This window comes from Canis lupus, chromosome 22, assembly GCF_003254725.2.
Source record: "Canis lupus dingo isolate Sandy chromosome 22, ASM325472v2, whole genome shotgun sequence".
In the NCBI taxonomy this organism is placed as follows: Eukaryota; Metazoa; Chordata; class Mammalia; order Carnivora; family Canidae; genus Canis; species Canis lupus.
Window position 1 is genome coordinate 8,355,562 of NC_064264.1, and position 24,523 is coordinate 8,380,084.

At 39.4% G+C, this 24,523-nt stretch overlaps 1 long non-coding RNA gene across 1 annotated transcript in view; it reads right to left on the reverse strand.

Annotated features, from left to right (window-relative positions):
• The window catches only part of LOC118351893 (uncharacterized), a 62,698-nt gene extending 47,824 nt beyond the window's left edge, over nucleotides 1-14,874 (reverse strand). Inside the window, exon 1 of the long non-coding RNA XR_004808087.2 lies at nucleotides 14,736-14,874. This is a non-coding gene — a long non-coding RNA (uncharacterized LOC118351893). The remainder of the gene's footprint in view (nucleotides 1-14,735) is intronic.
• Between the last annotated feature and the right edge of the window lie 9,649 nt (nucleotides 14,875-24,523).

The following is a 24,523-nucleotide window of genomic DNA, read 5'->3' on the forward strand; positions in this document are numbered from 1 at the left end:
CGCAAGGGGAACATCAGGTGTGTTCAGTCTATCATAAGTAATCAGAATGCTTGTGGTTGGTACACTTTTCCATATGCGTATTATACTTCAGTTGTGTGTCTGTGTTCATTTATTTTTATTAATTTTTTTAATGATTTCTTTTTTAAAGATTTTATTTATTTATTCATGAGAGATACAGAGAGAGAAGCAGAGACATAAGCAGAGGGAGAATCAGGCTCTCTGCAGGGAGCCTGATGTGGGATTTGATCCCAGGACCCCAGGATCACGCCCTGAGCCAAAGGTAGATGCTCAACCACTGAGCCAGGCAGGGGTCCCCATTTATTTTTTAAATACATATTCTTTCCTTCGATTTTCCAGCAAGTCTTGACTATTTCAGGCTTGAAGCTCAGGACCCATCCATCACATTCCACAGAACAGACAAAGCTCTCTCTCTCTCTGTTTCACTCCCCACCCTTTCCCCCCCACCCCACCCCACCCAACCTCACCCCACTAAAGCCTCCCTTTCTCTGTTTTCTTTTACCCAGTAGTTGAATTCTAGTCAATTAAAAGAGAATAGAAGGAAAGTCCATTAGAAAAAAGTTTCCACCACTGATTTGCTATGCATTCTGACAAAATGGCTTAAACTCTCATATCACACCAGTTTCCTATCTGCAGGGTGGGGGTTATAACATACCTACTAAATACCATTTCACAAAGCTGTTAAAAGAAGATTAAATGGTGTATTTATAAATTGCTTAGAAGAGTCCCCGACTCCTAGTTAGCACTCAGTGATTTTAAGATTTTTGTTTTGTTTTGTTTCAATTTCTCATTTGTCACTTTTCCCTGAGCATGTATTTCCATCGGGAACCTCATCAGGAGGAAGAGCGCAGCATCTAGACAAGAGTCATGACTCTGGATCCCTCAAGCCAAGACAATCAAGTAAGACCCAAACCTTAAGAATTCTTCCAACACCCTTTTCCCACCCAGACACCCCTAGTCCTCCAGACCCTGCTGCCATCCACTTCTTCAGGAAGGTTTCCCTAACCACTCCAGCCCCTGGGCTTTCTCCTTCCTATGAAGGCTCTCTGGGAACCTCTATGGCTCATTAGCTCTGTTGGAAAAGCCCTCCTAAATCCCTGAGGCAACAGGACTCCACCTGCAGCTGCATTCTGCATCCTGTAGGACCCAAGGACTAAGTGAAAGACCAGAAGTCAGCAGTTTGCCTCTCGTTCCAGCTTCTTTCTTGAATCCTTACCCTCCTCTTTAGCCTCCTTCCCCCTTCCTGGTACATAACCAGAAACTTCCTCCATCTTCTCCCTTCTACCAAACCAGGAAGATTCTGTGGCCACTCATTCACGCTTGCTGGTTGTCTACTTACACCTTGTCTGACGTTTAGTCACACTTTCTGGGCACCTCAGCTAGATGTTCATGTTTTTGAAGCCATAACTATTTGTGCTTGAAATCACTTGACCCAGTTTGCAGAATGGTAGCTTTCTTCCCCTTTAAGACATTTCAAACATCAGTGGAGTTAACGAATTATTTGGAAGAATACTCTGAAAGTGATCTAGTCCATTGGTGGACATCCCAAACTAAAAATAATTTGCATTTTGTTGATCTCTTACTATGTGTCATTCCTGTGGTGCTTGGTATACATCAACTAACTTAATTTACAACCGATGAGATGATTACTGTTTCAATTTTATAGATGAGAAAACTGATACTTGGTGAATTAGTTACAATGACCAAACCATAGTCATAGACTGTGTGTCTCATGGGAGGAGATCCAGAACTATCCAACCCCTAAAACCACTCTTTTTGAGTGACTGTGTGGAGGGCAGCATGAGGTCTCTCCTTCCTATTCTATCCCCAAATATCTCTTGTCTCACATCTCCCTGGAGAGCTTCCTGGGATGCTGGAATTGGGGAACCTTGTGACTCTTGACTTCTTCTGGGCAGCCCTGGGTACGTGGCCCAGATTTCTTCTCCAACCCTCCTCACACCACTTTCCCCATTCTCTGTGTCATGACCTTTCATTCATTTATCTAGTCAATTACCATTTACTGAAAATGGTCTGTGTCAGCTGGTAGCACTGAATTAACAAGACAGATGTGGTCCTTGCCTTATGTTAACCCACAGTCTGGTTCCTTCCATAGGAAACATTTTATTGTGCTTTGCTTTATTGCAGTTTGCAAATATTGCATTTTTTATGAATTGAAGATTTGTGGCAACTCTGCACCGAGTAAGTTCATTGATGCCATTTTTCCAACATATCTGCTCACTTCTTGTTTCGGTGTCGTGCTTTGCTAACTCTGGCAATATTTGAAACATTTTTATTATTATCATATTTGTTATGCTGCCCTGTGAATAATGAACTCTGACGTTACTATTGTGATTATTTTGGGGCTCCACCAACCACACCCATATAAAATGGCAAACATAATCAGTAAGCATTGTGTGTGTTCTGACTTCTCCACTGGCCAGCCTTTCCCCTGTCTCTCCTCCTTTCCTTGGGCCTCCCTAGTCCCTGAGATATAAAAATATTGAAATTAGGCCAGTTAGTCACCCTACAATGGCCTCTAAGTGTTTAAGTGAAAGGAAGAATCAATCCATGCAGCAAACTTCATTGTTGTCTTGTTTTAAGGAACTGCCACAACCATTCCCAGCCTGCAGCGAGCACCAACCTGATCAGTCAGCAGGCATCAACAATGAGGCAAGACCCTCTGACACCAAAAAGATTACAACTCACTGAAAGCTCAGATGATGGTTAGCATTTTTTTTTTAGCAAATAAGTATTTTTTTTTAAATCAAGGTATGTGCTTTGTTTTTTAGACATAATACTATGGCACACTTAATAGACTATGGTATAGTGTAAACATAACTTTTACATGCACTGGAATATTAAAAAAATTCATTTGACTAGTTTATACTGTGTTCTAGAACCAAATCCACATTATCTCAAAGGAATGCCTATAATTCCCTGCTCTTCCTCCCCAACTTATTCCCAGCCAGGCAAACTCCTACTGGCCCACAAGATCCGGTTCACAATCTTACCTCTTCTTCCACCTTCCACAACTCCCCAGGGGTACATTCAAAATACTTAGCAACTAGTTTAGCAATCATAATGGACACCAGCTGTGACCTACCAGTCTACCATATGTCCAAGCTATGGTAGCTATTTTTGCCCTGCCACAACCCTGGTCAGAGTTAGTCACCCTGCCCTTGGGGGTCTTCAGCTTCTGGTCCACACAAATATTGATGTTCTTGATCTTTCCCACAGAGGGGTCTCCTGCTTTATGCTCCAGCAACCCTCCATACTGCACTCACACCCACAAACACACAAATGTGCCTATCAGCTTCCAAAAGGAAGGAATCATTGTTTATTTATCCAGAAGCCTAGCAAAGCCCAAATATATAACAGTAGCTCAAATAAATCTGTATTTAATAAATATGTTGGAGTAGGAGGTAATCTGTCCTTTATCCTGGAGAATTTCCTAAAATATCACCCCTGTTCAGATCAACAACATTTCTTACTTTGAGACTTGAGAAACAATTTCATGTGTATTGGGCCCATTTTCCTTTATTTTAGTTATCACTTAAATATTTTTTTCATCTAGTAGACTTTATATAATACTTTGGAATGAGTTTCTATGCTTCTTATATTTCTACCTCTGGTTATCAAGTTATAAGAAAAGAGTACTGTTAGGGCTGAATTACGTCCCCTCTCAAATTCATATGTTGAAGTCCTAGCTCCCAGTACACCAGAATGTGACAGTGTATGGAGATAATATATTTGAAGAGGTCATTACATTTAAATGAGGTCATTAGGGTGGGCCCTAACTCAACATACTACTGCCCTTATAAAAACAAGAAATAAGGACAAAGACACAGAGAAAAATCATTTGAAAACACAGGGAGAAGACATCCTTCTGCAAGCCAAAGGAGAGAGGCCTCAGAAGAAATCAACCTTGCTGACAACGTGATCTTAAACTTCTAGCCTCCAGAACAGTGAGAAAATAAATTTCTGTCATTTAAACCACCCAGTCTGTGGGATTTTGTTACAGCAGGCCTAGCAAACTAATAGAAGTATAATCTCCCTTGTAGGTGAACTATTGCTGTCATAAATAACACAACTTTTCATTGTGTATGTACTGTTTCCAAATAAATTGGAAACTTGATGTCAATGGATATGACTTTTATTTTTAGACTCTCTTATAAAACCTAGCACCATTCATGTACATAATAGATGTTCAGCAAAAATTAAGAAGCCATTTTCTAAGCCTCTGCTAGCACAGAATATATATGGCAAATATATATATATATATATATATATATATATATATATATATATATATATATGCCATAGAATATATGAGGATATTTCTCTGTCTTCATCTATTCCAGATCTTTTCAAACTCAGCCTTATTGACATTTGGGACTAGATGACTCTTAGTTACAGAGAACTGTCCCATGCGCTGTGGATCTTCAATAGCATCCCTGGTTTCTACCCACGAGATACCAGTAGCACACACTTCCCCATTGTTGTGACAACTCAAAACGTCTCCAGATGTTGTCAAATGTCCACTAGGATTCAAGACACTCCTAGTTGAGAACTACTGATCTATTGTGACACTATCTTTCTCCTCTTCTTGGGTATTTTGTTTAAGTACCATCTAAATCTTGGAATTCCCTAGAGAAACATGCTATGAATCAGAAGGATAACAAGAAATGGACAAAGCTTATTGGTGGGGTGGGGTGAGGGGGCAGCTGGCACATCTCAGAATACTAGCTGGTAGAGATATTTTGTCAAATTCAGCCTGTAGGAAGAACAGTCTCTGCAGTAGGACAGGACCAAAGAGAGGCTAAAAATGTCAGATGGTGGTTTCTGCTGAGTCAGAAGCCTAGCCCTCCATTCCCAAGATTTCACCTCCCAGTCACTGGTCACTAGCTAGGATCAACATAGACAGGGAGTTATTTCTATCTGCAGTAGGATTGACTATTTTAAATGAACTTGCGGTTCCAGGCCATTTCTTAGTGGACAAATCCCCACATCACAAAAACCACCAGAGAAATTGCCACTAATCAGCATGCTTGTTAACGAGCTTAGGAAAGAAGGCGGCGGCTAAGAGGGCTGGGGCCCCAGGACTGTGGTCTCCCCTCTAAAGCTGGCCTGGCACACTGGGGCTGCAGCTGGAAGTGAACAGAGAGCTCAGTCTCTTACTTCCTAAACCACCTCTTTCCTGGAGAACCATCTCAGGTCTCAGAATCGTCCTCTGGACCCCATCAGAGACTCTCATGGGTATAAAAATAAAATTATGGTGGGGAAGGTCATGGGGTCAGTCTTATTTACCAAGAATCTGAAAGAGCGATGGGTCATGCTCCTCCACCAAAACCCTACTCTGATGGTTTCAGTTACCTTTACCATCTAAAATCATATCATATGGCCACAGAAGGCAGAGAGGCTGGAAATAAGGCAGCCTGGAGACTATGAAGGGCCTAATATGCCAAAACTAAGGGATTTACGTTATTTCCAGAATCATCATCATTTTGTCTGAGATTACTAGGTGAACCATGGATGGTATTTAAGACACAGGAACTTGATTACAGCACAGGAAGCCCCTGCAATCCCTGTCCTACTACAATTCCTAGCAATACACTTATCTAAATAACTATAACATGAGACAATAAAGAGCTACCTGCAGAGGAGAAGGAAGCATTTTTTTTTTTGATGCGAATCCCAATAGCAGACCCAGCAACATTCTCTGTTTCCACTTTCCGAATGACTCACTGAGCTGTTTACCATCCCAGGTGTACCAAGGGTATGGGTGAGACAAAAATGAACCGGCACTTGACCTAAAAGGAAGTCTGTCTTGAATTCTTACTGTGGCCTGTCACAGCTGCTCCCTTTCCCTCTGCTCCACCCTGGGTGACAGATGCAAATCTCCTTCCGATTTGAGAAAAGAGCACCCATACATCTGGAGTTTGAGCAAATACCCACAGGCCACAGCCTAAATATGTCGGAGGGAGTTTTAGAGGGGTCCCCACAGCTTCTCCATTCCCTTTCAGTAAGCAGCATGATGCACATGGTTCTTCTGTCTGTGGGACAAAGCTTGGGGTCTTGGTAAATGCAAGTTGAGTGCATCTCTTTAGAGAAAGGTAAGGTTGGCTGCCATCCACCATATGCTTAGTACAAACCACTCATATTTACCTCATTACAGTCTGCATCATCCCCTCCACCATTTTCCAGGGCATGCTGAAATGCCCATGCAAAAGTCATTCTTCCTGTGGAGTTCTTTCCCTGTGGTCCAACTTCTCTAGAAAAAGAAGTCAGCGATGGCCACTTAGTGCTTAGTAGCTTTACTAATTAGTAGCTTTACTAATTCTGTGCTAGATTATAAAAGCCATAGTATAGTCATTTTAATTTCTTTTCACAAACTACAGGGGGGAAAAAAAAGAAACAAAGGCTGGTGCAGACACTGAGGACACAGAATATGCTACAAGCACCTGTGATGGGAAGTGGAGCTTTCCCTGCCACCTTGGGAAAGAACAGGAGAGCAGCCTTTCTTCTTTTTCCCTTTTAACACCTGCTATTTCTCACAAGCCCTTCATCCAATAGGAAAACAGCAGGTGTGGAAAATTTAGAACTCCTCTCCCAATTAAGGCAGAGCCCAAGCTGCTGTGGCACGGCCACTTCTAGAACACAGTGCCTTGTCGAGCAGAATGGAAGCGTGTTTTCCTCTGATGGAGAAGTACGGAGGTCATGGGCAGGGCAGGCCAGGAAACCGACTCTGCTCCATGGGATCTTTCAGGAATCCAAGCTCTTCTGGGGTTTTTCTTTTCTTTTCTTTTCTTTTTTAATTAAGGTCTAATTTACTGAGAGCCAAATTCACCTTTGAAGTGTACCCTCCTACCTTGTCCCCCATGCTGTTGCTCTCATCTGCAACAGGAAAGTCAGAGAGCAAGGACCCCAGCTTCTTTCCAGAGGCAGCTCACATCCCATTGAGTAGAGTTTAGTCACCTACCTAGCTTCAAGGGAGCCCAGGCAAAGGGGTCTGCATGCCCAGCAGAACTTGGGAGGGTCTGTTATCGACAGGATGAGGGGAAATGAGTATAATTAGGGGGCTGTGCTATGGCATCAAATCTTAAGGAAACTTAAGAATTAAGTTATTTTCCAATATCTTTTAACAAATAAGGTTGTAGTAGTGAACACAATTTGCAAATCATCAACAAAGTAGAGATTTTGTGCAGCAGTATCCACCTCTGGCAGAGCCTTTGTTGCTATTTTTTGCCTATCACTTCCGGTTTTCCAAAGATCTGAATCAATTAAAAACATGACATTTTCTGTCGAATTACAAGAAACTGCTACCACAGTGTCTTTGCTATTTTCGGGTAGCACAATCTGAAATTCACTTTCAATGACCCCTGCCATCAAAATGAAGAAATCTGTGGCACAAGAGCCCTTTCAAGTCCAAAGCAGTTCTGCAACGCTTGGCAAGTGTCTGTAGTTCAGAGTTATCTGGTGACAACAAGAAAAATATCCTGTACTGTTTTCTGAATCACGTGTTTCCCTGCCATAGGCTATGTCTCTCTAATCGGATCTTAATTTTCCATGACAATTATGAAAATACAAGGAGGGTGAGGTTTTGCAGAATGTCAATATTCCTTTAGGTAGTCATTGTTTTCGAGAAAGCATGACTAGCTGTTGGCAGAGAAAACATTGTGTAAAGGAAAATAAGAAATGCTCTCAGGGGCCTCAATGAAGAGATTCTTTTTTGATGAGACTATGGAATAAATATATGATGATGTCAATTCTGAATTATCAAAGCAGCAGCTGATAGTCGATATGATGTTTTATCTGTTCAGAAAATGTCCATGCCTAGGAGCAGTAACTGCTCTGGTCCATTGGCGTCATGTGTCATACTGAGTGGATGGCTTACCAGAAGTTGATAACCTGCCAGCCTCAAAAGTAGTAATAACACAAACAATAATATCAACCATGGTAACAGTTATAATTTCTTTAGCTCTGTGCTAATTACTTTTTTTTTTAAGATTTTATTCATTTATCTGAGAGAGAGAGCGCACATGAGCAGGGGGAGGGGCAGGGGGAGAGAGAGAGAGCGAGCATCTCAGGCACACTCTCCTCTGAGCGTGAAGCCCAACTTGAAGCTTGACTTTACAACCCTGAGATCACGAGCTGAGCTGAAATCAAGAGTCCACCGCTCAACCGACTGAGCCACCCGGGCGCTCCTACGCTAATTACTTTTAATGTGTTCTCTTATAATTTTTGCAATGATATTGCAAAACTGTATTTATTATATAAATAAATTGTATTTATTATAATAAATAAATACAATGGAAAAATACAAATTCTCATTTAGTTCAGCCTGCGGTTGTGATGGTGAAGTAACACATCTCGAGGGCTGCTTCTTGCCAGGCCATATTCTAAGCACAGTGAAGCAGAAGTCATACCTGTGACATCCTTGCAGGGCACCTCACAGAATGAGAGCTCCATTATCCGGCAGAAGCCAGATGTGTCACAGCCACCAGGCTTCAGCCTGCTGTATGCAGCCGCTCAAGTTGTCTCAGGAAGTGTTGGTTCTGAGCATGCTAACAAGTCTAGCAGTGCTGTGGCTTTCTGAAATAAATCTGACCCCTGGAGCGCTTACTTCTGCAGTGCATCACAAGTGGTTGAAGTGGGTGACGGCCAGGCCAGAGCAGAAATGCTGGGATGACATCTGTAGCTATCAGCAGCTGGGCTTTATTTCCAATCCCGCAAATTGATCGGAAGTAGCGAAAAAGGATTTTGATCAAAATGGTATGCCCTACATCCTCAAACACTCAAAAGTGAAAACACATTTAAAGGAAGCAAATTCGAATCAAGTGCCATGAAGAGAGCTTCTGTGTCATTTTCCAATTCCTTCTCTACTTAGCACAGTACCTCTCCTATGGCTGATGCTCAATAACACTCGATAAATAATTGTGATTGGCTTGTAAGGGGGAAACTGCCTTGCCTAGGCAGGTCCCTTGAAAGTCTTTCTCCGCTGCCTGGATTTTTTAAGCAACTGGATTTATGACTAGTAAATTTAACAAAGGGATTTGATTGACTGATTGAAAAACTGAGATGATGGTACCTACAAAGGTGGAATGGCAGGTTTTTCTGTTACGATTGTCTTTCATTAAATACAAATAAAGACCTTTTTGCTGACAAATTGTTTTTATTGCAAGAGCCTGCATTTGGTCATCTAAAACGTAAGCTTCTGTCTGTAAACCATATTTTAATCGTTTTTAGAAAATCAAGACACATGGCCAGGTGAAGACATAAAATAGTCACAAATTATACTTTATTGTTCATTATTTTGGATGTAACTAAATTTCAAATAAACTTGTCAAGTTTGATTAGTCATTATTACTATTAGCAGTATTGGTCGTATTTATCTGAATCCTACCACTCCATGTCTTTATTTTTTTAATTGTTGTTGTTTTTACTTAAAAAATTGTTTTAACCCACAGTTTTTAATTGTTGAAATGGTGGTTATGATTTTGTCTCCCTCCTGCAGGAGGTCACAATAATAAGTGTTAACCAAACAGTAGTGCTTTGGACAGGATCTGCCTCTAAAAGTTCATGCTTCGACGTGCATTTCTTTTACTATGTCTCCCCACGCACACAAGGAGATTTTGGAGGGAGCGGTCTCCCTCTTATAAGACATTGTACTGGACCCTTCCTACCACAGCCCCAGTAAATTCCCACAAATCTTTCTTAAAAGAATAATCACCTTAATTTGTCAATTCCTTGAAGGGAAGGATTTTGGGGTGTTTTTTTTTCTAGCAGTGACTATGAAACTTCTTCTTCAGGTTGGATGTTTGATCACTAACTTTGATAAAAAGGAACAGAAACCAAAGTGAACATGTTAGTCATCACCTGAATTGATAAGCAAACTGGAAGATGATTTACAGTGATAAAATACCAACAAAGGCAAATATGTAGATGTTTTACATTTCCAGTCACACACAGTTTTTCAAGAATATATCTATTGAAATGGTGAGCTGAGCCCATATATTTAAGGTCCATTCTGTGACCACAGCCACAGAAGTGCAGCTTACAAAGTTGAAGAAGTTCACATTGACTCTACTCATACTTATTGAGCACCTACTAAGCCCAGCACTACCTTGGGCACTGTGAGAAATATCAAAAAACAAATTCTGTGAAGAAGTTACTAATATTAAGGTAATTAGTCCCCAAATTAATGGTGTATGCGGCCTTGTTTTGTTTGGCTTTCTAACCTTTCACCCTGGGACCCCTTTGCATTCTTAAAAACTATTGAGGACCCCAAAGAGCTTTTCTGTCAATAATTACCAAATTAAAGACTAAAAAATGTTAATGTATATTAATTCATTCCAAAATAATAAAAACAACCCCATTGCATATTAATATAAATAATGTTCTTAAGAAAAATAGCTATAGGTTTCAAACAAAAAGAATCAGTGAAAAAAGTGGCATTGTTTAACATTTTTGTATACTTCTTTTATGTACATAGAGAAGAGTTGGATTGTTAAATCCACTTGTATATTCAAACTGTTACAATACTTTTGATTGAAGTATAAAGAAAATTTGGCTTCACAGAGATGTGTAACTGCAAAAGGAGAAGTATTTTAATGGCCATTTTAGATCACTGGGTATTCTTCTTCGATACTACACCAAATGTTAACAAGTGAGGATTTCTTAAATGTTGGCTTCAATGTGAAATCTAAAGCCATTACATGAAAATCCATCAATCTTCCTTGCAATTCAAATTTTGTAACATCGTGAATTGGTCTTTTGAAAAATATCAGCAGATCTCCGAAATGTTGACACTTCAGTTATACAACATAAAACCATTAATATTTGTTCGTGTCACTATTGATCTCACTGGAAAAGTCTTCTAGTATTTAGAAGAAAAAAAAAAAAAAAAGTATTTAGAAGCTGTTGACCTCATCAGTTCTTGAACTAATTTTCATTTTAAATAAAGCTCAAATTTTATCATTGGCCGTAAGTACTGTCAGTTGTTTCCTTTGAAGTGCCAGGCTCAAATTTCTCAATTTTTGAGAAAAATGAAAAACTGCCCAGGACACAAAGCTGTCAATCATTCTCTCAGATAAATATGGTGTTCCATGGAAAAAGCAGCTAGTTGCTTGCAACTCAATTGCAAAAATGCTCTAGTTCCTCCAGAGCCTGCAGTTATTCATCTAAAATGTAAATTTCTGATATTTCCTACCATTTCTTCTCCCTTCCCCTCTATTCCCTTTCACTATTATTTATATTCCCCAAATGAATGAGACCATATAATGTTTGTCCTTCTCCGATTGACTTATTTCACTCAGAAAGGGAGACAGAACGTGGAAGATTCCTAACTCTGGGAAACGAACTAGGGGGGCGGAAGGGGAGGAGGGCGGGGGGTGGGGGTGACTGGGTGGCGGGCACTGAGGAGGGCACTTGACAGGATGAGCACTGGGTGTTATTCTGTATGTTGGCAAATTCAACACCAATAAAAAATAAATTTATTACTAAAAAAATAAAAATATAAAATGTAAATTTCTGTTTATAAAACATCTTTTAATAATTGGGAGAAAGTTGTGACTTGTGGGTCAGGGCAGGACATGATGATAATCACAAATCACACTGCTGGTACCTGGTAGGGAAGAATGCGATGGCTACTGGTACACCTTGGTACCGCTGCCTGGACTGGTCCTACGGTTTGAGCAATTTTATCCACCATCAGTGCAAATGTCAACCTAGTGAAATGAGCAAATTATGTCCTCAAAGTATTAGGAAAAATGGTTTTTATCTTGCAGTGCAACTGCAGAGGACCCTGCCCTGAAAACTGCTGACTGAAGGAGAACCTACCACACCCAATCTAGTTTGAACTTTTAGGGTTTTAACGTCCCTTGGCTTCATTAGCTGCACCAGTGACTATTAGGTTAAGTATATGAAGCAATGTATTTAATAGCCCCTGATAATAGAGCTATGCTTCTGAACCATTAAAGTCACAGAGGTTTCAGCACCAGGTGATGTATGGAATTATTGAATCACTACATTGTACACCTGAAACTAATATAACACTGTATGTTAATTAACTGGAATTAAAATAAAGACCAAAAATAATAAATAAATACATGAATAAATAAAATCACTGAAGTTCCTTTTGTAACTGGCCACAGCAACTACTGTTAAGTGCCAAAAAATAAACAACCAGACAAACAAAAAACAAATCCCGTGACCAACTCTCTTTGGTCCCTAAAGACAAAAGCATTTTCTGACCTTCTTTCTCCAGATTACCTCTGATGGATGGCTAGCAAGATGAGTTAGCCCATCTCATTTCAACAAGCTCCACAAAGGCAATCAAAAGGGAAGAAGAGGGTTACATGTCACCTACCCCACTTACTAAGATCAAAAGGTCCAGAGTCCCAGCAATTCAAAGCTTCTTTTCAAAACCTTTTATCAAATAGGCCCATGTGCTTGCTACAAACTCATTTAAAAGCAAGAGTGTTAGAAAATGGATCAGAGATTTATAGCAATGCCAGAAAGAGACTCCGGCTTGGTTTTGAGCCCTTGTTACCTTCTTTATATGGCAAAATATAGTCAATACAATAAGTATTTTTGGACATTTTATATAGAAAAGATAGTATACTCTATTGCCAAATATTTTACTGCATAGGAACCAAAGGGCTTGAGTATTCTAATTGTAAAGACAAAATCTAAAACAATATATGCTAAGAGTTAGCTTAAAGAGAAGGATAAGGGACCCAGGTCATAGAAGGATAAGGAGTTCATCCTGCCTCCTGCTAGTTCAGTCCAGTCTGTGTCTTCCTGCACCCTGTTACCTCTCTAGAAAAGCAACATTTGGTCAAAACTGAGTGGGCCAAATAAACAGACTTCACATTTTTTAGAACAGCTTCAGCTTTACAGAAAACAAAGAGAATTCTCAAATACCGCCCCTATACCCATGCACACACACAGCTTCTCCCATAACAAACATCTTGCATTGGTGTGGCACACTTGTTACAATTAATGGTCTAATATTGATGTACTGTAATGGCCTAAAGTTCATAGTTTACATTAAGGTTTACTCTTGAACTATATGTGTCATATAGTTCTATGGGTCTTGACCAGTGCATAATGTCATGTATCTACCTCCATAGTGGCATACAGAATACTTTCACCATCCTAAAATCCCCTCTTCCTCATCTATTAGTCCATCCCCCTTGGATCCCTGACAATATACATCAAAGAGAAGAGTAGACTTTCTTTTCACGGACCACAGACACCTGGTAATTTTCTGAGTGCAACACAATAGCATAAACTGACAACATAATAAGATTTAAAAAATATCTTCTTGAAAATGAAAACTTGATCTATAAATAATTCTTTGGTCAAAGGGAAACTAAAACTTGTATTACACATTATTTAAAGACTAATGCCAAAAAAAAAAAAAAGACTAATGCCAGTAAAGAAACAAACAAACAAGCAAAGGGAAAAAAGAGAGAGAGACAAAACAAGAAACAGACTCCTCACTATGGAGAACAAATTGATGGTTACCAGAGGGGAGGTGTGACAGGGTAGGGGTGGGGAGTGAAATAGGTGGTGGAGATTAAGGAGGACACTTATTGTGATGAGCACAGGGTGTCCTGTGGAAGTTTCGAATCACTATATCATACGCTTGAAATTAATATCACATCGTATGGTAATTAACTGGAATTAAAATAAAAACTATAAATTAATCCATTAATTCAAGATTAAGAAAGGCTCTTGGAAAACTGATGAAACCTTCAAATATTATTTCTCAAAAATATTTTTGGAATAAAACAAAGACTATAACCCTGCCATAAATGTGAAACATGAAGTTAAGTTATTTCTGGAATAGTTCTGTCAGAAATATTTTATTCTGTAAACTGGCATGGAGTTTTCATTAAAATCTTAAGTGTATTATGTCTAAGATTGATTCAGTTTAAAAAAAAAGAATTAATGACAATATAAATACTCCATGGAAAACTCAAGAGATACAGCCAATGTCATTTTCAATAGAAAATCCATAACCTTAGATAGTATTGCTAATACATAAGAAAAGTTTCAATTAAATGAAAAGAGCATTCATCTTAAGAAGCTTGAAAAAGCATAATAAATAAAAAATAGTAAGAGTAAAGAATTAATAAATATTAAATCAGAAATAAATGATTTGGAAAAAAAATAAAAGCATCAGTGAAAAAGATTTATCAGTGAATATATACAAAGAAAACTAACCTGTGAGAGAGAAAGCACAACTATATAATACTAGAAAAAATTGTTAAGAGTTTACAAATCATAGGTACAGATCAAATGTTTTGTAAAGAAATAATGTGAAAAATTTATAATTTTTATAACTATTTTCTAGAGAAACTGAAATTAACAGAATTTATCCCCCCCAAAAAAACTATTTTTTAATTGAAAACACAGTTAAAGATTTACCCTAGAAAGTAGATAATACCTGATTAATTTTATAGATGAGTTACAGCAAACCTTCAAGGAATAGGTAATACCTTTGGTATTTATTAGTTCCAAACAAACAAAAAGTCTGGAACGTTTCCATTCCTTTAGGCTTGCATGGCCCTGATTCCAAAATCTGAGCAGGACTACAAACAGAACTAACTGAGGAAGTCTATTTACAAAAATGTCTTATTCCTTTTGAGCTGCTATAACAAAATACCATAGAATGGGTGGTTTATAAACAACAGAAATTAATTTCTCACAGTTCTGGAGGCTGGGAACTCCAAGATCAGGTGCCAGTAGGTTTATTGTTCAGTAAGGGTCCACTTCCTGGCTTACAGCTTTCTTCTTGCTGTATCCTCCCTTGACAGAAGAGTGAGGGGGCTCTCTGGGGTCACTTTTATAAAGGCACTAATCTCATTTGTGAGGGCTCCACCCTCATGACCTCATCACCTCCCATAGGCCCCACCTCCAAACACCACTGTATTGGGGGGATAGGATTTCAACCTATGAATTTTGGAGGAACACATCCAGTCCATACCAAAAAGTTACCATGTAAATTGGTCATGGGAGAAAAATATGTATATTATATAATATAATAATATATATAATGAGAATATATTATAACACACAATATAATAATATATGTAATGTGAATCTCTTTAAATTTCAAAAAGACTTTTGATAACCATTCCTATTGATCAAAATAGTAAAGTAAAAATACATGGATACTTCTTTATCACAATGCTTATTTCTCTCCCAACCCCACCCGGCGTGTCCGTGTGTGTGTGTGCGCGCGCGCGCATGTATAAACTAGAGCCCAATATAAGACATGTTTCAAATTAGGAACTAGAAAGGTGTCTTTGATCAACATTTATATTTAATACTGGACAATCTAGTTAATATTTCTCACACCAGCAAGGCTGTAATTTCACTTGCAAAATTCAGGTCCCACTGCTTGAATATGGGATCCTGTCCTTCCCAACTCCCCTGTAAACAATGAAGGCAGTGAAAGATGGGGGTCCCTCTTCTGGTGCTCAAACTCCAGTCTGCCAATCTATGGACATCCCACCAGTCCTGCATCTGAAGCTTTCCATTCCTCACAGATCCCTGAGAGCCTGTGCTTATGTCCTTTTCCTTTCTGTCTAGTGGTTGGGGTTTGGTCAGGGAAGCAGAACTTCTGTGAGTATTAAGGAATAAGGAACTTATTATTCCAATTAGACCTTGGAGACTTTGAGGTGAACTAGGAAAGTAAAGTTCTGGAAAGGATCAGAGAAAACTCACTAACCAGCCCTGGGGTGGGTAACTGAGTCAGTGCTGGCAGGCAGTTAGGCACATCCAGCTGCTGGATGGCAGGGACTGGTGTAGACATGCATGGAAGGTCGGTGGCTCCTCATGGCTGTCACCTGTGTGAGCTGCAACAAAGAATCTGGTGGTGCACATGGAGTTACTGTTGGTCGGTGGTCAGCAATGGAAGGAAGGAAGGAAAAGGAAGACCATGTGGTGTTGGGAGAAGCCAGGACAAAGTGGAACCTACCAGCACCTCGGTCTCCCACCGCCTCAGACCAACAATGACCTTCAGAACACAATAGCTGCTGATTCATCTCTGACTCCTAAACCTCATGCAAATTTCTCCTTTGGCCAATCCTAACTTGGGTCCACAGGGGAAAGAATTCTCAGAAGCATAGATCCTAATTAGCTACATGACAAAGAACAAAACATCACGATTTGCTGAACGACCAGAAATAAACTTCAGCAGCCATACATTGGATTTATATGTAAAAAAAAAAATCTGAAACAAAACATTACTGAAAGATATAAAAGGAAATATGACTAAATAAGAGGTATTGACGGATTAAAAAGAATCAATATGGAGATATTAGATCTCAATCAAAAGTTTTGTGCAATCCAATCAAAATTATAGTCAATCAAGAATGCTTCTAAAAGAATGCTGGCAGACAGACAAAAAAAAATCTAATCTGAAAAATAAGAGAAATTGGAGGTGGAATTGGCAATACAGAATTTGTCCCCACAGATATTTAAAACCACATATAATAGTAAATTTATGTGAGTCACTAGCACAGGAATGGACAAACTAATAAATAGAAATAATAAATAATCTAATAATAAGTCCAGATATGTATAGAAAATAAAGAATGCGATCATTTAAGAAAAATATTGGAAAATTAAATCACTATTTGGAGCGGGAAAAGAAATATAGCAAGATCCCTCTGCCTTTTCCTTTATATCAAAATAAATCCCAGATATCTCAAAGATTTAAAGATTTGAAAAATTAAATTATATAAAGTATCATAAAATGCTTTGGTGTAATATTTTCATAGATAAGCATATCACACACACACACACACGAACAGAAATAAAAAGACTGATAAATTTAAATACATAGTTTGAAACTTCTATTTAAAAACACACCACATAGCACTGGGTGTTATTCTGTATGTTGGCAAATTGAACACCAATAAAAAATAAATTTATTATTTAAAAAAATAAAAATAAAATAAAATAAAATAAATAAAAACACCCGACATGTGTTGGCAAATCGAACTCCAATTAAAAAAATATACAGGGATCCCTGGGTGGCGCAGCGGTTTGGCGCCTGCCTTTGGCCCAGGGCCCGATCCTGGAGACCCGGGATCGAATCCCACGTCGGGCTCCCGGTGCATGGAGCCTGCTTCTCCCTCTGCCTATGTCTCTGCCTCTCTCTCTCTCTCTCTGTGTGTGACTATCATAAATAAATAAAAATTAAAAAAAAATCTTTATATAAAAAAAATATACAAAAAAATAAATAATAACTAAATAAATAAAAACACACCACAGGGGCATGGGGTGGCTCAGTCAGTTAAGCTTCTGCCTTTGGCTCACGTCATGATCCCAGGGTCCTGGGATCGAGCCCTGCATAAGGCTCCCTTCTCATTCGGGAGCCTGCTTCTTCCCCTCCCTTTCCTTTTCTCTTTCCCTCTCCCTCTGCCTGCTGTGATCTCTCTCTCTCTCTCTCTTTCTCTCTCTAAGAAATAAAATATTTTTTAAAAAGTAAAACAATTTTAAAAACTAAAACATACCATAAAAGGGAGTTGGAAATAATTGGCCTAGAGGAAAATATTTGCATCATATACAAAAGACAATAAGGGGGATCCCTGGGTGGCGCAGCGGTTTAGCGCCTGCCTTTGGCCCAGGGTCCGATCCTGGAGACCCGGGATCGAATCCCACGTCGGGCTCCCGGTGCATGGAGCCTGCTTCTCCCTCTGCCTATGTCTCTGCCTCTCTCTTTCTCTCTCTCTCTCTCTCTCTCTGTCTGACTATCATAAATAAATAAAAATGTTTAAAAAAGAGGTTTGGTGTCTATTAAAAAAAAGACAATAAGGGATTTATATTTTGGGTAAGGTTGTTGGAAACAGGTACACAGGTATCACTATAAAATTATACATTTATAAAGTATATGGCAAAGTATAAATTTTGATAATATGTATCAGAATGTAAAACGATGCAATAAACTAACTTCATAGGAATTTACCTAAAGCACTTACCTGGGGAATTTTATTATAGCATTGTTTGTATCACTAATCAAAAGGTAACTCTTTGGCAATGCTGGGCTGGCCCCAGTCAGAAGAGTTTATGACTCTGGATCTTGGGGATATGGGTTTCAGCCCCACCTTGGGTGTAGAGAGTATAAAAAAGATAAAATAAACCTGAAAAAAAATGAGACTCACTGGAGTAAACTGCTGCATGATAAAATATTATGTATCAATGATGACAAAGATCTTGATCCTTTGACAATAGAAACCTAAGACACATTGTTGAGTAAAAAATGCAAGTTGCATAACCCCATTTATGTAAACACATATACATATATCTAAATTATACAAATGCATAGAAAGATGTCTGGAAATATGTTTATCACCTTGTTCAGAGTTATTATTTCTAAAAATTTGGATATCAGGTTCCTAACCCCCCCTTTTTTGAATTAATTAAATTTTTACATTAAGCAAGTAGAGTCTAAAAATTTGTTAAATTTAAGATTTTTCCAAAGAAGGCATTTCTTTCACCTCCACGATAATCTCTCTCCGGGATAGCTTCCTTCTTAGTCACTTGGAGAATCAATCACCCTCAGACTCATTCTCACCTAGAGATATAGAATATCTTCCTCTGATGAGTTCCCTTTAAACAACTGACAATACTCATAATACATGTTGATTGGAAAACATTTTTCAACACATTCACCCAACATATCGTTAAGAGTCACTTCAATGTAGTGTCTCATTGCCATGTTTCCCCTTCCCATTCCCAGACATGTCTTTCCACGTTTCAGATTACAAAATTTGAGAAATGTATCCAGGAAATCATATCATACACTTCAGCAGCCCTCTCTCTCTGCTTTATGCAGCATGGGCTTCCGGACAGGCCCTGGATAGAAAATCCTACAGAAGTAAGTTTGCTGATATAGAGACCTAACCATCTCTTTTAGAGCCTTATTCTGGGTCTGGATCCTATGTTACATGTAGAAGCTGGTGCCTATAATAAAAGTGCTTTAGTAATGGAGACACTATTCCACATGACAACAGTCATATCTCATTGGGAGTATAGAAGAATCAACCACTGAGGGTTCCTTTCTGCATCTGTAAACATCTGTATGAAAAGAGATGAGACCAGACGAAGGGAGAAGTAATAACCAGTACTAGCTATTTCCCTGGAAATTAGACCAGAACTCCCCAGACGATCGAAATGTCTAAAGCAAGGATAATTTGCTATCCTTGAAGACCTCAAAGGAAAGGAATGGAAAAGGTAAAATGGCAGTAGAAAAAAAATATTTGGAGTGTTTACCACATGCCAGCTGTTTTACTGGTGCTTTCAGATGCTCAGAGACACATATCAACCTTTTGTGAGAATGATACTATTAGCCTTGTTTTACAGAAGACAAAGAGGCTCAGAGAAGTGAAGAAACATGTCCAGAGGCCACCCATCCGGGATGGCCTAGAAGTTGTCAAATATTGGGACCGATCAAAATGTGCACCTCCCTCTAGTCTCATTATGTAATTTCATTTGTATGAAATGAACATATTTGAACCTGATTTGAATAGATGAATCTAGGTGAAAAGAACATCAAGAGAAACTCTCTAATTCTTTGGTTTAGGGTAAAGCTGAGTTATAACACTGCAGTACAGCTGAATTCAATTCAACATATTATTTATTGCTGGTATCTGTGTACAGGACAATGTGCTTTATAATCTTGGAAGGAATAAAACTGAACCCAGTTAATTAAAATACACATCAGAGAATTATGATGAACTAAATTACCACAACTGAAGGCACCTGAGAGCAGCATTTTTGAAGTCCAATTTTTATCAAGACTTTTAGCTTACTTATCAGGGTTTAAAAAAAAAAAAGGAAATTTACTTGGCTTCTCTCCCTCCTTTTTTTTTAATGATTAAAAGAATATCAACCTCCTATGATCCTATATTTGCTCTCTCATCTGCTTTTCTAGACCCATCTGCTGGTCTCCGTATGTCTTTCTGAGCCGTTGACTTAACACATTCTACTAATGTGTCAACTTCTAATATGAATGATTTTCATTCTGATCAATAGTAACTAACCTGAGGTAGCTGGGAGGGATTAATGCCACCCATTATAACAAAAGGAGGAGTAGTCTTGACGGAAATGAGAAGATAATGTGTTTGATTATATAATTATCACTATTAATGACAATGGTGGTGGCAGCCTATCTCAAGCCCAGCGGTGACATGAGTCCCTCATTTTGACACAAGTGGTCATGTAAGTTCAGAGAAGCCACTGCAATTTTCCTTCATTGATAGATAAAGAAATTGATCTAAAGAGTTAAGATATCTAATACCTCTTCCAACTCTAAGGCACCAAGATGGTAAATCCATGTAATTATTTGAAGCCACCACTCAAATGGATATACATTTTATTCATGCATTCAATTCAGTGTTTATTGAATTTTCCAGGCAAAATATTAGGGGCAAAAAAAGGCTTTCCCAACGAATCTTCTAGAGACCACCTGCTCTTCCACAATGTTTCCGCATTTTCCATAGCTTGATCTGTTTGCACTCCCTGTTCATCCGCTGGTGCTCATCTTTGGACAATATCTGGGTGGGCTGCGGACTTGTGATTCCATGAAGTCTTTCTGATAAAGCAGGAAGTTAGAGACCTAACATTACTCCCACCAGGTCTTCCAATTTTCTTCTCACATAGATTCTAATTTTCAGTTCAATTCCTCAAACATTTACTAAATGCCAACCCATGAGCCAGGCAAAGGCATGATGCCTTGGAATTCTAAGAATAAACAACTTAGTCCCTGTTCTGGACACTTTTGTCAACAGCAAATAATAGTTCACACATATTGAGTGCCTTGTTCTAAGGGCTTTACATAGATTACTTATTTGACCATCATAGCCTGTCAGTTAAGTGCTATTATTTTCCCTGTTTCACAAATAAGGTGAAGAAAATGGCATCAGATGACTCAGCAGCCAGGTAACAGAGCCAGGATTCAAAAGCAGGTGTTCTGGAGAAAGAGCACCTTGCTCCACATCGCTGTGGGGAGAAATCAACAGGGAAGCAAATAAATTTCACATCAGTGGGCTTCTCCATTCCTGTGGTATTTGTAAAATCCCACCCAAACCCCTGAATCAAAATCTCTAGCCATTAGGTCTAGGCATCATTATTATATGTTAGAAGTTACACAGGTGACTTTGATGTGTAGGTCCAGTTGAAAAGCACCACCACACAGAGACTCCAGTAGACATGGCATTGGAAGCATGGTGGGGGCACCAGAGTGGTTTAGTAGGGGAGTTCAGGAAGGATTATCCAGGGAAATGACTCATAAGCTGAATCCTCAGGTGAGGAAGAATTTGTCTAGAGGATCAGGGGAGGAAGAGCAAGGGGATCGTGTGTATGAAGGCACAGAGGCACACACATTAGGATGCTCTGGTGTAGCTGAAGGTGCATGGGGCCAGCACAGAGAGCTAAGTTGGAGGTGGGTCACAGCAGGCTTGTAGAGTCCTGGTAAGAGTTTGACTTTATCCTATGGACTAAGAGGATTTTAAGCAAGAAAAGATTGGGATCCAATCTGCAATTTAGAAAAATGTCTTTGAGGGGCACCTGGGTGGTTCAGGTCATGATCTCAGCATCCTGGGATTGAGCTCCTCATCCAGCTCCCTGCTGATGGGGAGTTTGCTTCTCCTTCTTCCTCTGCCCCTCCCCTGACTGGTGCATGGCTGTTCTCTCTCTGTCTCTCAAAGAAATAAAGTCTTTAAAAATTAAAAAAATAATAAAGAAAAAAGAAAAGAAAAATGTTTTTGACCTCTACATCTAAGAAGAACTAGATGGGAAGAAGGTTGGAAATAGACAATCAGAGTTTATGAGAAGCCCAAGTGAGAGGTGGTGAGGGCTGACCCGGGGCAGTCAGACAGGGGAGGAGGAGGGAGGCACAATTCCGGACTAGATTTAGAATCAACTATGACTTAGTAATGGGCTGGAGGTGAAGGAGATGGGCCAAGTCTAAGAGGACTCTGCGGTCTCTGGCTGTGGTGAGGGGATGGTTGGAGATGCTGTTAACCAGAAGAAGAAGGAAAGAAGTGCCAGTTACTGGGGGGAGCCCCTGGAGAGCTCACTGTTGTACCAGCCCCTGGTCCAGGAGGAACCATGAAGCAGGGGGCCAGCAAAGAAGTGTACTTCATGGGAAAGTAAAGGGCAACAAGTTTTCAGTGCACATTGTCTGACATGATGGTGGGTGGGTGGTCCTTCCAGTAGACACAGAGATACCTGAGGAGCCTGGGGTCTCCTTCAAAACCCGGGAGGCCTCACCGTCCACTCACCTGTTAGGTTCTGGATATAGACATATATCGGAAGCATTGGTTCTAACAACAACCCTTAGTTCAAAACGAAAAGCCTAATGCTCAACAACCCCTCATGATTTATGGAGTCATGCTCATATACATTAATATGGCAGGTCCAACCTCATTTCCCAGCCGTACCTCCTTCAACTCCGCTTAAAGACCCTATTCTTTTCTCCTTCCTCCTAACCAACCATGCTCCTTCATTCCTCCCTATAATGAACTGATTCCCCCAGCACCTAATACAGTCACAAAGCAGGAGCCCCCAAAAGTGCATACTGGGTGAAAGGAAGCATGGGCAGTAGTGTGGGGGAGCACAGACCTTGCCTTTTCTGGCTCATATCTCAGTTCGTCCACTCCCATCATGATTATTTTCCCTGGTGTTCCTACACTGTGCCAGTCCCTGCCTGGGGTCTTTTTTTTTTTTTTTTTTTTTGCCTGGGGTCTTTATGCTTCCTATTCCCTCTGCCTGGAACCCTCTTCCCAGCACATGCCTGTAGCCAACTTCTTTCCTTCTTCCCGTGTTGGCAAAAATGTCTTCTTATCAAAAGGCCTGCCAAGACCATTATAGCTAAAAGAGTATATGGGCACACACACAAATCTCCTTCTATCACTCCCTAACCCCTTATCCTGGGTTATTTTCTTCCCAGATTTTAGCAACATCAGATATGTGTTTTATATATTTTTTTTACATTTTCTGTCTTCCCTTCCCCTACTTCATAATGAAAACTCCATGAAAGCAGGGACTATTCTGGTCATAGCTACTGGTAGGTGCTCAAAAAATATTTGTTAAATAGATGAACAACAAACGAATAAATCCCTGAAGCAGCTTCAGGCATCATGTCCAAGTTCAAAGCAAAAAGAAGGGGAAGGAACTGTTCTAGCAATCAATAAAGGAAATTTTCAACCTTTAGGTTTGTGGGTCCTGCTCCTGGGGCTCCCAGGGAAGCTGCTATACTTTAACATTTACCAAGGTCAGAATGACTCGGCAAAACCTCAAAGCACAGGCTCTATTTCTGCCCCAGGCACACATTGTATGTCTGCTTTGTTAAAATAAATAAATAAATAAATAACCAAAAAGGAGCATTCCAAACACAAAGATATGAGAAAAAAAAAAAAAAAACTCTCCGGTTCCCATAAGACCAAAGTCACACAGCTTTGTGCCTACTAAAAACGTAAGATAAAGTCTGTAACTTTCTGGAATGTCCTTTGTCATGATAGTCTGTAACTCTTTATGGAAAAAGTATATATTAACCCTGCACCAAATGTTCTTTCCCTGGAGCACTCTCTTCTTTGTGAAGATTGTGTATCTTGGGGAGTTGTCCTAAACCGGGCTTGAATAAAATTCTCTTCCTTTCTCTTTAAAATTTTAGAAAAGGGTTGTTCAATTTGCATGGGCACAGTGTTTGTGCTTGTATCAGAAAAGCAAAATTTTGCCAGGCCCCCTGACTTCCATTTACGTCCCTTTGGCCAGAGTGTGAGTACACTGTACACTGTCAACCCCCAACAACAGCCAACAAGGGAGGGTTGGCTAGGAAAGCAAGTATTTAGCTTTTCCCACCTGCTAATGGAAGCACCCAAGGGAGGATGATTAGGAATGGTGTTGGATTAGCCAAAACTCAGTGTTGCCACAAGAGACAACACTAATTGAAAGAAACACAGAAGGATTGCTATATATTTAAAAGAGATAAATTCTGCGTAAACCCCTTAAAACATCTACCAGGTTTAAATTATGTATGTATCTATTCTTCCCACAGCTGTCCAGGATGAGTATGTGGGACCCAAAATAACCAGGGGGCCAAATGATCCAAACTCCTTTTCTATTGCTATGAGGATGTATAGTTGCCAATTAAGACAGAGATCAAAAAAAAAAAAAAAAAAAAAAAAAGAGAGATCAGTAAGATCAATAGAGACATAGATTTGGGGGGACTTAGGAAGCACATAGCCAAACACTGTCATTCTATGGCTGAAGAAATAAGCAAGGTGGTCATACAACTTACTCAAAGCCACCCAACTAAGTTATATAATGTATATAAAAAAAGATGTATATAAAAATAATATATATAAAAAATGAAAAAGTTTAAACCTTACTCCAAGGGCATGGGTGAGTGTGTTAATTTTCCTATCACCACTGTAACAAATGACCAGAAACTTGGTGGCTTCAAACAAGTTCATGCCCTCAC